This window comes from Otolemur garnettii, unplaced genomic scaffold (assembly GCF_000181295.1).
Source record: "Otolemur garnettii isolate 467f Iridium unplaced genomic scaffold, OtoGar3 scaffold00028, whole genome shotgun sequence".
In the NCBI taxonomy this organism is placed as follows: domain Eukaryota; kingdom Metazoa; phylum Chordata; class Mammalia; order Primates; family Galagidae; genus Otolemur; species Otolemur garnettii.
The window spans coordinates 10294337-10306026 of record NW_003852423.1 but is presented as its reverse complement, the minus strand read 5'-3'; the positions used below and the strand labels follow the sequence as shown (position 1 = coordinate 10306026).

General features: G+C 41.1%; 1 protein-coding gene across 1 annotated transcript in view; it reads left to right on the top strand.

Annotated features, from left to right (window-relative positions):
* JAZF1 (JAZF zinc finger 1) overlaps positions 1-11690 on the top strand; it is a 344775-nt gene that overhangs the window by 1128 nt on the left and 331957 nt on the right. The gene's annotated exons all lie outside the window — the stretch shown is intronic.

Here is an 11690-nt window from a genome sequence, read left to right as displayed (position 1 = left end):
GGTCTTGGGTGCGCCTGCGGGCCGCGCCCAGCGCCCGGGGGCCCGGCCGCCCTGGAGGCCCCTGCGGCTGCGCCAGTTGGAGAGCGGTCCCCCAGGGTCCGCTGCCCGCATTTAAATGCACCCAGCTAGGTGATTTGCCTTTCAAATGGCGGTAGGCCCGAGGTGCGGCGGCTGCGCCCCGGGATCGGCCGAGGCCTGCGCTGCGCCCTGGGCGTGGGGTACGCGGGGAGGGGGCTCCCAGCGGGACGGCTGGTTTCCCTTCACGCCCAGGATCTATCTCGGCACCTTTCAACAAGTCCCCTAATTCGCAGAAGTCCTTTCAGACATTTACACACTTCTCTCCTGAACCCCTTTAAAGGGAGGTGGGTCGGGTTCATCTGGCTCAGGCGATTCAGCCACCTGCGGAAGGTGTGGCCGGCGCCCACAAGTGGTCTGGTGTGGGCTAGGAGGTGAAGAGGCCGCGTGATGGCTCCTTGGGGCTGTCTTACCCGAAGAACCTGTAAATTGCCCCAGCAAGTCAAAATGAATGCCACGGATTCAGCCATGTGGATGCAGCTCACGTTTCTGCAAAGTTTAGAGAATAAATCACGACTGCTGTGTATTTATGCACGAAGAAAATGAGGCAGAGCCTTATGCTCCTTTGCTTAGTATAATGCTCTTTGTACACAGTGGGTTCTTAATAAATGTTGAATGTCTGTTTAGAATGGGATTTGATGGGCCATCTGGAAATGGAAAATGTCTACAAAACGTCTTTAAAAAGATAATTTTGATGAGTATTGTCTAGGTCTTGAAACTTTTAAAATGCCCAAGTAATCCATCTCCTATGATAAAGGTATGACCGAAGAGCGAGGCAACTTTTGGTAGTCTTAAATCAGTTTGAGTAACAAATTTGCTGATTCATATCATGATTGAATAGTCATAACCGAAAGTGCTTGAAAGTATAAATCAGGGCTCGGCGCCTATGGCTCAACCGGCTAAGGCGCCAGCCACGTACACCTAAGGTGGCGGGTTCGAATCCCCAGCCCGGACCCGCCAAACAACAATGACGGCTGCAACCAAAAAATGGCCGGGCGTTGTGGCGGGCGCCTGTGGTCCCAGCTACTTGGGAGGCGGAGGCAGGAGACTCGCTTGAGCCCAGGAGTTGGAGGTTGCTGTGAGCTGTAATGCCACGGCACTCTGCCCAGGGGGACAGCTTGAGGCTCTGTCTCAAAAAAAAAAAAAGAAAGTATAAATCAGGACTTTCAGGATGGCTAGTTTAAAGATAAAACTCCAGTATTGTAAAGTGCCAGTAGGGATATTGATAGTTCTAGAACTCCTCTTCCTCCCAATAATAAATAGAAAATAATAAATAAACATAGTGCTATCAGTAAATACGTATCATATGAACATAAACATATATATAAATAATATCTCGACCTGGGGAAGGCTATCATTGCCTGAATTTATATAAATTATAACTTATTTTGAAACAATCTGAATGAATGAATGCCATTCATTCTTACTAATGATTATTTCAAAATTAGTTATAATTTATATAAATTGAGTAGTAAGTTTTACCAGATTGCGGGCCTACTTGGACTAGCTGGTTAAAAGAAAATATAAATTGTATTTATTCTAATGTGTTAAAGACAGTTGTCCTTGAGGATTTAGTTTACAATCAATAGGTGATTTCAGACTACTGATAAATCATGAGCTTATTAAAAAAGTTTTCAGAAATTGTCTTAAATTGTGCATTTTTTAAAGAGGGTTAAGCGTTTTCATAAATTTTTAAAAACTCAGCTTTTGTTGTATCTCATCCCTACAGGGCTACTGTTTTTCTTTCAATAGTTAAAATATTGAAAAATTAATACTTTTAGTGATGACTTAAGGAAAGTGGCAGGGCTAGCAGTTACTCCACTTAGGAAATAGTTTCAACCAGCAAACTTTATGAAAAATAAATGTTAAAATGAAAAAAACACTGGCAGTGCTTGTGGTTCAGTGAGTAGGGCCCTGGCCCCATATACCGAGGGTGGCCGGTTCAAACCCCACCCCGGTCACACTGCAACAAAAAAATAGCCCAGTGTCGTGGTAGGAGCCTGTAGTCCCAGTTATTTGGGAGGCTGAGGCAAGAGAATCACCTAAGCCCAAGAGCTGGAGGTCGCTGTGAGCTGTGACGCTACGGCACTCTACTGAGGGTGACAAAGTAAGACTCTGTCTCTTAAAGAAAAAGAAAAGAAAAAAAACACTCGCAATTACCAAGATGAAGAGATTCCAAACCTTGGAATTGTATACCACTGGAGAGAAGCCTTTTACATTCAAAGGCAGCAGTATATCCAGAAATAAGAGGTGGTCTTGATTAGTACTGTCATAAACATACTTTCAATGACAGAGCATTTAATGACAGTGATATACACGTATTGTTATGGGGTATTTATTGTTTGTGACTCAGTCTATAAATTTTTGGACATAATTAGATGGTCATTTTTAATGATTCATTGATTGCACGACTTTGTTAGCAAGTGGTTAAATTAAAAATGTTTGTGAAAAGATAAAGAGACATATATTACTTTGCTTTTAATTTAATCAAAGGGCTTGTTATTTAGCATGTGTAAGTGTGTTAGGGATATGCTTAGCTGAAAGTTCCATTTTGGGGACCTATCTGAATTATTACCATTTAATCACTAGTCACTCTTAAGCAATGATGATATGAACATTTATAAGAATATGTTTCTGGACAACTTTTTCAAGACCTGTTGTTTTCACTATAACTATATTGTGTTCAGGTTAATTATGGGAATTAAGTTCGGTGTAACTATCCCTGTCACACATGTATACTCTTGTTTTTAACCATTTTCTTTTTTCCATAAGGAACAAGGATTTGGGGCTTTAGAGCCAAAGGAAGTTTACCATCTCCTGTGTTACCTGTTTTCACTCCTTGTGGAGGAGTGCTATACCTGTGTTCCTGTTTTCATTGTATTTCACCGCTGGTTCAGTATTGGACTGCCTGTCTTGTTGTGCAACCTGAGTATCCATTTAAACTCTTTCTCACCCCAACTTGATTGCCTAGAAATCCCACAGGCTTGCAACTGTGAAGTCATTCTTTACCAGCCTTGCTCTCAGTTCATTCACAGAATTTTAGAGCCTGCCATAAGGACAAAGGAGCAGTGAGGTCTAGGCAGGAGTCAGACAGTGCAAAGGCCCCAAGACAGGACTATGCCTCTGGAACAGAAACATGGGAATCTGACCCAATCCAGCTATTCTTGTGATAGTACTGATCTAGCAGGTCATTTAAGAACATTCCCCAGATATTAGGAGCCTCAGCTTTGCTGTTGTTGCAACACATTTTCTTTTCTTCTTTTTTTTTTTTTTTTGAGACAGAGTCTCACTATGTCACCCTGGGTATAGTGCCATGGCGTCACAGCTCACAGCAACCTCCAGCTCTTGGGCTTAAGTGATTGCCTCAGCCCCCCCAAGTAACTGGGACTACAGGTACTGGCTATAAGACACACATTTTCTCACAGGGGCCCTATTAAGAGACGGAGTTTCATTAACTAAGAGTGGCTTATGGGCGGTGCCTGTGGCTCAAAGGAGTAGGGCGCTGGCCCCATAAACAGGAGGTGGTCGGTTCAAACCTAGCCCCAGCCAAAAACTGCAAAAAAAAAAAAAAAAAAAGAAAAAGAGTGGCTTACATCAGCTAGGACTTAGTGGTATTTGACTTCAGATGACAGCAGGCTTCTTGTTGTGCATCTCTACTTGTTAATTTCCTCATCTCCAAAATTCAGGTAATAAATCCATGGTGCTTTATTTCGCAGGATGGATTTATAAACTATCTAATGATTAAAGGTCAATGTTTCTAGAAAGAAAAACAAGGATACTTATACAATACTATAGAATTAGGCTCCAAAGATAGTTTAGTAAATATTTGTCATATCTTCTCAAAGAAGCACCATAGTACACTATATTGATAGGTCATACAGTATGTAGTGGGGCCTTATTCTTTCCACTTCACAGGTGAGCAAACTGAGGTACAGGTAGGTTAAATATCTTGCCTAAGTTTCCATGGCTGGTAAGTATAATTTGGGATTGAATTCCAAACAGGTGTGTAGAGCTGAGACTGTGCCAGACTGCTACATAGGTGAAGAACTTGACAGTACCCTTTCTGCCTCCATCACATAGTTGGGTCTGTGTTTCCTCCTCTGGAAAGTAGCTCTGAGCTCTTGAAATGAGGATTATCTGAGAAGGGGCATAGTGAGCCTGGCATGCTTCGAGTTGAACGTAACATTTCTGGCACTTGTTAGCCATGGACAAATTACTGCGTCTCCTATGAAAATGAGGGTAATAATAGTGCCTATCTCATGGAGGTGTTAGTGGGAAATACACAAGATAATAGATATTTTATATAGATATATAAAATACACATGTACAATATTTAATTATCTAGATCATTTCTGTATTTACCAAATAAATACATTTGTAATCCTACTGTGAAAGTCTGCGTTAAAGGTTAATAGAACCTGAGTTGTGTCCATCCACTTGTGCTCTTTTGGGCATTTTGTAACTATTAAAATCATCACTCTTTCTGGAAAGATTGAAAATAGGAAATAGGAACCTCCTCAGCAGCCCAGGCCAATTGGTGTTGCAGCCTCTGGCCACTTTCTTCGCTGTGTGGCCAGAGGCACTTTTGATGCTGGCAGAAGCATTTGCCACTGTGGACTGGGAAAGTGGTGTCAAGGCCAGCGGCTTCTAACATGGCCTTTCCTGTGGCCTGAATTTATTTGAGAAAAACTAGGACTAGAAAGAGGCACTGTGCCTTGGGCCTGTGAGCACATTCCCTTGAGGACATTTCCTGTGGGGAGAAGGAATAACTGAATGAAGAAATGAATGAATGGAAGTCTTGTTGCTCCCTGCTCTGCTCTCTGCCTGCACCCTGAGGCTTGGCGGTGAGATTCCCATTACTCCCCACGACGGTTCCCAAGAGCCTGGGATATAGAGTGCCAGGTGTTAAATGCCTGTGCAGCGTACACACTGTACTCAGTGAAAGGGAACCTAAAACCAGAATTTCTCAGTCATCTCCAAAACACTAGTAGTTTTTCCATTTGCTCACTTCTGCCTGTAAACAGTCAGATTGTCTTCTATGAAACATCACTATTGAGTATCCTGTCTCATCAGTTTTAGAAGTTTTTGATCATTTTCCTGTAGTGTACGGGTTTTCTGATGTGTGGGAGCCACCAAACCCCTGCCTGTGACCGACTGGGTAGTTATTATAAAACCTCCATATTCCTTAGCAAATCATCTCCTTTATAGTTCATATATTTTACAAACATCTCTCACCTTGACAGCTCTAGAAATGCAAACTGACAGCTGTTTTTAGAAAACCTGATTCTTCAGTTGATGACAGTGAAGAAGCCTTCAGGCTGGAGCAGGCTGGTGACGGCTGGTGACGCTTGATGAGGGACTTTCCTAGGACTGTGTGGAAGTCAGAGCCCTTCTGTTTTAGACTGCGTGTGAGAGACTGGAGACAGTGGTCCTGAAGCCCTTAAAAAATACTCCTTTTTGTAGTTTTTGCTTCTAGGACAAGAATCATACCCCCCCATTTTCTTACCTTTCTCCCCCGTTGTCACCCCACCTTCAGATCTTGATGTGCAGATATGTCCTGGGTGCTAAAGAAATACTCGCTGGGTTACGGATCCACATTTTATTTCATGAGGCGATAAATTTATCCCACGTTGACCTGGCTAAAGTGTTGAATTGAAAATGTCCTTAATTTAGAATCTGAAAATCAGAAATGACAAATGTCAGAAATTTATTATTATTATTATTTTTTTTTTTTTGACACAGTCTCAAGCTGTTGCCCTGGGTAGAGTGCTATGGCATCATAGCTCACGTCAACCTCAAACTCTTGGGCTTAAGTGATTCTCTTGCCTCAGCCTCCCAAGTAGCTGAGACTAGAGATGCCTGCCACAACATCCAGTGTTTTTTGTTGCTGCAGTTGTCATTGTTTTTTTTGGTTTTTTTAGCTGTCCCGGGCTGGGTTTGAATTTGCCACCTCGGGGTGTATGTGGCGGGCTCTGAGCCAGTTGTCATTGTTTTAGCAGGACTGGGCTGGGTTTGAACCCGCCAGCCTCAGTCTGTGTGGCCGGCACCCTAGTTACTGAGCTACGGGTGCCACCCTAATGTATGTGTTTTTAAAAAATGCTTTTCATTTAACTTGCTAAATTAGTTTAAAGAAAATTGTCTTTCCCTTGTAATAATGAGCACTAGGATGTTGCAGTAGTTTTCACCTTTTTTTTTTTTTTAAAGGCCAGCTGCAAGCAGTAACCAGATTAATGGATATTCCTTTAAGAGTGAAGTCTTTCCAATAACTCTCTTTCCACTTTGGCATGAGTCAGAGGGATTCTTCTTGGGTCACTAATGATAGACCCACTGCCCAGCACCGGAGGTCACTAATGATAGACCCACTGCCCAGCACCGGAGAACACTGATAGTCTCCTGATGGCCAGTGTCCCTTGTCTGGCTCACCCACTGACCTAGAAGAAGCACTGTTTATTGTCTACTAGGCTACAGTCATGACTTTCTCCTGAGATAAACCTTGAAGAAACAAGACCCAGATCTGTGTTATTAACACTGAGAAACTCAACTATTCTTTGGTCTTATGTACATATATAATTGATACATATATAAATAATATGTCTATACACATACCCACATATGTGTGTACATATATCTGGGTGTATATATATTTATATGTGTGTATATTATACATCTTCTCTCTTCCTCACCCAGAGTTGGCATGTCATGTAGTCCTCTAGTGAGGACTACTAGACATTTCTGTGCTAGCTCTTACGGATAGTACTTCCTGTCTCCAAGGAGTTTAAATTTATTTGGAGAGACCAGACAGATACAGACTGAGATAAATGAGAATAGTCATAGGGAGCGCAGAGGCAGATTTATTGTGAAGTGAATGAAGCTCAAGCCCCAGGGCCCCTCACTTGTTAAACATTTTTTTTTCCCCCTTTTTTGCCATTTTAGAATATGTTGCCAGGGCTTGCCCAAGCGCTTTCCAAGTGTTTGTAGTGATGCATTCATGGGATAATAACTTGTAAAATTTGAAAAAGATTTTAACAGCAGTCACTTAATATTTCCCTTTTCTACTCTGACTTCCCTTCTGTCAAATTTTTCTCTCTTTGAGTTTGATGACATTGGAGTTGAAAGTATTTTTGAGATACAGCCAAGGGGAAGTTGAATTGGGGACACTTTTAGTTTGGGTTTAATGGGATGTAAATGCCCATACAGTTGAAAGCCATTTCTGTGTCTAGAACAGTTATCCTTAGCCACGGCTAGCATGGGAATTGCTCCTTGGAACACCACACACTGTGCCAGCTCACTGTGGGTCCTTAACAAAGGGGAGGGTCACAGGTAGCGTTGTAGCTTTCACGTATGTCAAGACATCTGTTGCTGGGAATATGGTTTGAAAGCTAGCTTGCTAGAAAATTCTTCCAGTTGTTAGGTGTATAAAATTTTAAGTGGAGGATTCAGTTCGTATCAAAGTGTAGTCAGTATGGAAGTTCTCTTTGGTTAGGAATATTTTCAATAGTGCAAATATACAATTCCAAATGTACTATTTTTTGTGGGAATTCTGTGTTTCTTGTTCATTGGACATGAATGTTGATAAATACTGAAACTGGTTAGTGAATGTCACCAACATAAAGAATATTTAAAGCTAGTCAGTACACAAGAAAATTTGAAGTTCCGTGAGGTTTTATGACTCCTGTGTGAAAGAAATTTAATAGACGTGCTTATAAATTTGGCAGCAATCTTAAAGATTTATGTGGCATTATCAATAAAGAGCTGTGAGGCTAAAAGCAACTTTTCTAAATTATCAATAATTAAAAATAAAATTCGATCATTCATGATTGAGAAGAATACTGATTCGTCTTTTTGCCTTATGAAAAAAATATTAATATAAATCATTGTCATATGAGAATTCATCAGAGGCTATAGCCCAAAAGAAATATTTATAGCAGCACATCAGGAAGTTAATTAATATACATACTAGGTTCTTTGCCTGGGTTTTGATTTAGTGATGTTTTGGTATTGTCAGCTGAAAAAATTTTGTGTTTTGCTATGATTTCTTAATCTAAATATCCCTTTCATAAACTTTATATTTGTAACATTACATTATTTTTTCATAAAAAGAGTCTGAAGCTGGAGGCCTTAACAAAACTTGAGTCCATTCTTTGAACTCCCTATTAGGGAATTATTACTATGTGTTAAATAATTTTCATACAGTCTTTAATTTATCCTCATAGCAAGCCGATAAAGTAGATATTACTCCCATCCTAGAAGTACCACCTTCTCACGTGGAGTTAAATACGCTATCATATTAGTTAAATGCTACATCTGGTGAAATGTGAGCTAGAATGTGTGTTTATTTTGGTAAGATTACAGAACAGAAATATTTTACTTCAGGACAGAAAGCCTCATCTACCACAGTAACTATTTTTATAATGGTCCTTCCCTCTGTCCTGTAGCATCAGAGTGGGCCTGCACTGAACTGTATATTCGCCACCTGTGTGCTGTAACCTTTTCCCCCAGAAACTCAGCTCTTTCCTGGACAACAGGGTCATCATCTTCCTCTTCTCTTTCTCAATAAATATTTTCAGAAATGGGATGAAAATAAAAATCCAGAAGTACGTTAGGCTGTGAAACAACTTTGAAACTAATCTCTGGAGGTGTGCATTCATGAGGGATAGTTATTTATGTGTTTATGGCATATGCATAAATAACCAGTTATGCAGTTAGTCCAGAGTAGTTTATATTAAGGGAATTTGAAGGTGTTTGAAGGTGACCTTTTTTTCTCATAAGGCGATTTAAAAAGGAAATGAATTTATTTTTGTACTTGAAAATAGAACTTAATCCTTTTACAGGTTGAGGATGTTATGAAGCTTTACTTGAATTATTTTTTGCTTTACGTGCCTACTTGAATTATTTTTTGCTTTACGTGCCGTGTTTGGTTGCCTAGAACATTCCAGGGCCTAAACAATTTAAACAATGCTAGGACAAAAGTATATTTTGTTTCCTTCTATATCTTTGCCAGAGGTGTTTGGTACTGAGGCAGGTTCCTGGGGTGGGGAGAAGCTTGGACTGTGAGGCTAGACCAGTGTTTTCCAACCTTTTTTATTTCACAGCACACTTAAATTAATGTTGATTTAAAAAAGAGAGAATAGGGTGGCACCTGTGGCTCAGTGAGTAGAGCACTGGTCCTATATACCTGAGGTGGCAAGTTCAAACCCAGCCCCAGCCAAAAAAATAAAATAAAATAAAAAAGAGAGAATTTTAAAAAAAGAATGCACTTAACTGTGCTTTGAACTTCTTTTGAAAATAATTTAATTAATGATTTGAAAAATTTTCAAGGCACACCTAAGGTCCTCTCATGGCACCCTGATTGAAAATCACTGGGTTAAACAGAACTGGATTTTGACTCCTGATCCTATTGCCTTTAACTTTTCAAACTTGGGCAGCTCTGACAGTCTTTTTTTTTTTTTTTCAGACACAGTCTCACTCTGTGGCCCTGGGTAGAATGCCATGGCATCATTATAGCTCAAAGCAACCTCAAACTCCAGCTCAAAGTGATCCTCTTACCTCAGTCTCCCGAGTGGCTCGGACTACATGTGCCCATCATAACACTCAGCTAAATTTTTCTATTTTTAGTAGAGGCGGGATCTCACTGGTCTTGAAATCCTAAGCTCAAGCAATCTACCAGCCTCAGCCTCCCAGAGTGCTAGGATTATTGGCATGAGGCACTGCCCCTGGCCCAACAGTCTTATTACTATAAGATAGTAAAGTGTTCTCAATGAAGTTCCTACTGGGTGGTTGCTTTTAATATTCATTATTCAGTATTGGTCCTGTTTGACCCAGGAGGAAACCAGGACCTAGACCAAAGAACTGGATGGAAGTACACTGTCAATCGAACACCCAGGGGAGCCAGAGTCAGGATTTGTTCTTAAATGTGCCCCTATACTTAGTGCTTGTTCTTTACAGTGTTAATTGTGATTTTTTTTATTTTTATTTTTTTAGTTTTTGTCCAGGGCTGGGTTTGAACCCTCCACCTCTGGTACGTGGGGCCTGCGCCTTACTCCTTTGAGCCACAAGGGCCGCCCTTAATTGTGATCTTTCATAACATGTTTGCATTTTGATGGAAGGCTCTTCTACACCTAAAAGTCTTAACCTTTGGAGAGGCTGGATTTCCAGTAGGGAGCTGTGTGGATGGTTGGTGAAATATTTTGAAGCTGGCCTATTGGTAGAGGTGGAATGTTTGAGAATGTTTCAAGGCTTTTGAAGAAATACTTAGGTAGTATAGGAGGGTCCTTAAGCTTCCCATCATCACAATAACAACAATGAAAACAATTTGGCAAATCTAAAATGGTTGTAATGATTGAGTTGTCCAGAAGCGCTAACTAGTTTTCTCTCTGTCACTGACATTTACTTTTTTTTTTTTTTTTTGAGACAGAGCCTCAAGCTGTCCCCCTGGGTAGAGTGCGGTGGCACCACAGCTCACAGCAACCTCCAACTCCTGGGCTCAAGCGAGTCTCCTGCCTCAGCCTCCCAAGTAGCTGGGACCACAGGCACCCGCCACAACACCCGGCTATTTTTTGGTTGCAGCCGTCGTTGTTTGGCGGCCCGAGCTGGATTCAAACCCGCCACCTTAGGTGTATGTGGCTGGCACCTTAGCCACTTGAGCACAGGCGCCGAGCCTGTCACTGACATTTATTTAGGCCTGGGTTTTCTTGACAAACACAATCTATACACAAACACAGAACTTCTCTTTTACTTTATATTTTCAAAGTTAAGATCATATCATTATGTTCATGTATTTTATTTTAGCGATTTGGCCCATTGTACATAAAGAGACCCAGCTGTAAATACTGTGAATTAAGAACGGGAAACCCTTGGAGCTCTTGGCATATGTTTAGATCCCTCCCTACCAGCCCCTTCCCTGGCTCCATCCAAAGAGACGGCATACTTTGGGTCATATCACTCTGTCACCAGACCTTAAACAGCTGGTGCAGGAGCACTTTTGGGCTTAAAATGAAAGTACCCTTTTTTCTTACCTATGCTGTTCAGTGAAAGGCTCTCAGATGGTAAGTTAGCTGCTTGATTTTCTGTATATGGATACTTATGAAAGTAGTAGCAAAGCAGAAGAATCTGGAGAGACATATTTGAGTAGCTTACTGTTAAGTGAATTAAACACTATGAAAATAAGCATAAATTAGGCCCATGCTTCCTCAATATCAAATATCACAGGAGAATAGGATTTTTGAAATTTCTTTGTAAACCCAGGCTAAGTACATATTCTAGAAAGCCATTGCCTCAACAATTCCAGATTCAACTTTTACCAGGCCTTTCTCTTTTCTTTCTTTCTTTTCTTTTCTTTTTTTTGAGGCAGAGTTGTAGTTTGTCACCCTTAGTAGAGTGCAGTGATGTCATAACTCACAGCAACCTCAAACTCTTGGACTCAAGAGATCCTCTTGCCTCAGTATCCCAAGTAGCTGGGACTACAGGCACCTGCCAAAAACCTTGGCTATTTTTTAGAGACCTCAGACGAGGTCGGGGTCTGTCTGATCTTGAACGCATGAGCTCAGGCAATCCTCCTGCCTCGGCCTCCCAGAATGCTGGGATTAGTTCCCACCCTAAGATGCCAATCTTGAGTA